The sequence below is a fragment of the Arachis ipaensis genome, chromosome B02, assembly GCF_000816755.2.
Source record: "Arachis ipaensis cultivar K30076 chromosome B02, Araip1.1, whole genome shotgun sequence".
Lineage (NCBI taxonomy): Eukaryota > Viridiplantae > Streptophyta > Magnoliopsida > Fabales > Fabaceae > Arachis > Arachis ipaensis.
In genome coordinates this window covers 102662094-102666878 of record NC_029786.2, presented here as the reverse complement: position 1 = coordinate 102666878, position 4785 = coordinate 102662094, and positions in this window count along the sequence as shown.

The following is a 4785-nucleotide window of genomic DNA, read 5'->3' as shown; positions in this document are numbered from 1 at the left end:
TTTGACTTGAACTAAATTGAAGGTCACTCTCACGGGTGGAGCTTAGTTGAGACAATAGAGGTCATGGTTCTCAATTTTTTTATAAAAAAATTAGTAGTACTTTTTCAAAAAATAAAAAATAGTTCAGTTGGTTCAAATAATTTATTATGAGTTAAAGCACCTAAAGCACCTAGATTCAATTTTCATCTTTTTCAACAATAAAAATAAAGAAATTACTGAAAAATTTAGTTCTGATTCAATTATTAAAGGTTTTAAATCACTAAGAATTCGAAGAGTACTTGTTATAAATTATTTTATATTTTTTATCTGTAGAATTATTTATTTATTATCTTATTAGTAACAAATTTAAAAAATAATTATATTTATAAATTTTATTTTAATATAAATATTATTATTAAATTTTTATGTTAAATTTTGGCCCCTCCAAAATTTTGTTTCACACTCCGTCACTGTGGTCGATTGTGAATGAGTGTTTGGAGGGGTTAGCGGAAATGTTACATAAAATTTCAAAATGATCCTAGCAAAATCTCAATATCATATAACTATTGAGAATAAGACTCCATAATTTGAAGTTTTCATATTTCAGCTTGAAAGATTCTATTCCTACTAAAATAAAAATAAAATTTTGCTAAATTCAATCATGTCATCGATACGTGAGATTGCTCAAGTTACGGCAAATAGAGTTAAAATTTAGATATTATATTAAAACTGATATCATAATTCTCATTATGTTCCTTGAGTCAGAGGCAACCATTGAGTCAAAGCTCAAACGGAAGACTACCATAACATCAAGACAATATCCAAACAATAACTAGAGATTTAATCTATTCCGAGTATTAAGTAGCATCAAATCCGGATAAAAGAGCAGAACTTAAAAAATTAATAAAACTATTTTTTTGTTACTGTTTACTAACGACTCAACAGGTATGGCTGTTCAGTCACTTTTTTTCGAATTTTTTTGTATTGTAAATGTGAATGTCTCTGTTTCTTTAAGAATTTCATACTTTTTTAAATTTTATAGATATTTAATTATTTTTGCTAAAATATAATTGGATGTTTCTTTTGTTAAGTATTAGGATGTTTTTTTATATTAAATGAATGTTTTTTTTATAATTTTGTAATTGTGTAGTTTGCAATCTCTTTAATCATCAAAACGGCACCTAATATCGCAAAACGCAGAGAGCAACATCTGCAACAAAAAAAATATAAAATAAAAATAAAAAATAAAATTTTATTATTTTCACTTTTTTTTATAAAATTTAAAAATAAAAAATACTAAAAATAAAATAAAAATTCAATTGAACTCTACGAATCAAAGTCAACATTTTTCCTATACACTTGCTACTTGGATTGAATACAAAACACCTAATCAAGTGTTTAAAGATCAATGAAACTCAATTGTTTCATCTTTCTTCAATCTTCATTGATTCAATTGAAGCATGGCGGCAACTGTGTCGGAGAGTGGTGGCTCCTCCTCGGAATCGGCATTGATATTCATGGGGACAGGCTGCTCCAGCGCCCTCCCCTATCCGAGGTGCCTCATCTCTCCCTCCCATCCTCCCTGTCACGTTTGCTTCCAATCGCTCTCTCTCCCTCCCAACCGAAACGTGGAGCGCGTCATCGCGATGGAGCTTGCAGAGGCGCGTAATGAGGGAATTGAACGCGTTCTTGCGAGTGACGCCACGATTGAGGGTGGATAGGGTTTGAAGGAGGTGGTTGAGGAGGGAAGAGGAGAAGGTTTTGTCGGTGACGAAGTCGAAGGTGGACTTCGTGTTGAAGCAGTTGTCTTGGATGCGCTTGTTGAGGACGTCGCGGAGAGCATGGAAGTCGCCGGCGTTTCCAGCAGTATTGGTGAGAGAGAGATCTATGTGTGTGATTGTTGGAGGTGGGTGGGTTAACGTGAGAGAAAAGAGAAATGCTTTTATAGGTTTTAATTAGGTTTACCTAATTAATTTTAAATCTAATAGATAAAAAATTATTTTTTTAATCTTATATTGAACATCTTTAATTATCTTAAATTTTATTATTATTTCAAAATTATTAATTTTTATTTTGATTATATCATCTCATCATATTATACACTATTATTTTCTCTTATTATTTTTTTATATATATAATTATTATTGTCTCACGGTCACTATTATGTTGTCTTGTTTTATTGTCCTTCCTTATTTTCTTCTTCTATTAACCCCAATTGCAATTAATTATCACCATACCATTATCGCAGCTCTATCTCATTTTTGTTTATCACTTTGATTCATACATATCCATTGTGTTAACTTTTGAGTTGTTAAAGATTCGTTAAAAGAAATATTTTCTTGTTTGATTTAGATATCTAGATCTATAACTATTATATAAATAGTTACTTATTTTTCATACTTACTTGTTAAGTCATATTTTATCATTTTAAAAAAAATTTAAGATATCGAACATTCAAAAGTTTTGTATAAAATAAAAAATTTTCTCAATTATAAATTTATAAAAATTTATATTTAAATTACTCTTTCTTTCGCATAATTTTAATAGCTAAAAAAATTTTATTTCTTATAATTTTATATTCAACATTTTAAATTATCTTTAGTTTTATTATTCTTTTAGAATTTTTAATTTTTAGTTTCATTATTTTTTTTTCTTACCATTATCTATCTACATATGCCTCACCACTATTCTTATATTAGTTTATTCTCTCTTTTTTCCTCCATTTTTTATTCTCTTTCTATCTTCTCTTCAATTGCAGTTAGTTACCATCATATATTAGTTCATAATTATTATACTCAAAAGTGAATACTAATTTAAAAAAATTAAAAAAAAATTTCATAACTCTTATGTGAATCATCTACACTCCTATAAATGTAACGAATGAGTAAATTTAACTTTTTTTTTATTATGAGTATTTTTTTTTATTATCTAATGCATGCAAAGTCATATATTTTCATTTATGATAAAAGTTAAAAGTTAAAATTAAATGACATTAGTATTTTTTGGTTTAATAAAATTAAAATAAAGTATAAAAATAAGAATAAAAACTAAAAAAAAATAGATGACTCTAGAGAAGGATAATGTTAAATTTTATGTCATTATGTATGAGAACAGTGATTTATTTTATTATATTTATTTTTGTACTATTTATCTTAAAGGTTAAATATTAAAACTAATATTAATATTTTTTTATTAATAAAACTAAAATAAAACATAAAATAAACCTTGAATAAAAATAAAAATACAAAATTTTGAATCTCAAAATATAAATTGATTATAAGATAAAAAAATTACTTAACTTTTTTTCAGGCAAATTATATTAGGTTTTACTATATATTTAAGTGAAATGAGAAGGATGCAAGAGAAGATGGGTATGAAGTAGTGGAAGTTTTTTTAACCTACTGACATATAGTGGGGTAGATTATTAAAAAGGGCAAAATTAAAAAAAAATTGGACACCAAAACAGGTTTTGCCATTATATATTGTTATAGATATTTGAATTCTTAATTGATAAAAAAAATTACTTAACTTTTTTTCAGGCAAATTATATTAGGTTTTACCGTATATTTAAGTGAAATGAGAAGGATGCAAGAGAAGATGGGTATGAAGTAGTGAAAGTTTTTTAACCTACTGACATATAGTGGGGTAGATTATTAGAAAGGGCAAAATTGAAAAAAAAAATTGGACACCAAAACAGGTTTTGCCATTATATATTGTTATAGATATTTGAATTCTTAATTTTCTATTGTAACTAACACTCATAATGTAATTAAATTTGTTACACACCTTGAATCAATAAAAACTTCTAAATCTGACATTAAAATTGTAAAAATTTAGCCATTACCTTTTTATTATAAGAGAAGGAATAGAATTGAGGGTAAAATGAAAAAAAAAGTGACAACCTAACTATCTGCATGTCACAGAGGGTAAAGGTCGTGTGCAAAAGATAGAAGAGATCTCCCATGATTTGGAGAGAGAGAGTAGTCGTGTGCAAAAGACAGAAGAGATCTCCCATTATTTGGAGAGAGAGTAGGAAGGGAATATAGGGGGCAGTAGAGGGAGGAAATGGGAAAAAACAGTAAAAATTGAGAATAAGATTAGAAGGGAGGCTAATTCTCTATTTCAGCCATTGCATTTTTTTCATCACTTGCTATTTTTGTTCAATCATACAATACCAAAGGTAGATCATTTTAGTCTACTCCTCTTTTTACCTGTATTCTATTTTTCTGAATTGTTATTGCAGATACCGATTGTTACAACTGGTATCAGAGCAACGATCTGTGAGTGTAATGTGTATGGTCTCCACGCGTGCTGTCACGATGGAGTCGAGAATAGATTGATTGGAGCATCGTATGGATGCGGTACAGGAGGAACAGACCAGAAATACAGAGTTGATTTTAAAGAGATTAAAAGATCTGGTGCATCAGGTGAGGGAGAGGGGAGAGGTGAACGCTGGAGGGGAGCAACCACACGGTAATTTAAATGGAGGAGACCATGAGGAAGCCTCGGCGGAGAGGAGAGATGAGAATTTGCTACCTCCACGAGTGGAGGTGAACCGCAAGCTAGAACTCCCAACATTTGAAGGCAAGGACGTATGTGGTTAGTTGATGAAGATGGAGAGGTATTTTCGGAGGGCTAAAATTGTGCCGGGAGAAAGCTCGATTATGTGATGCTTGCATTTACTGGTGAGGCTCTCACATGGCTAGAGTGGTGGAAGGAGCAAACCCCCTTCCTCACATGGTTGCGGTTGAAGCAGGATCTCCTAAAGAGATTTCAACCAGAGATGGTAGCAAACCTTATGCCATC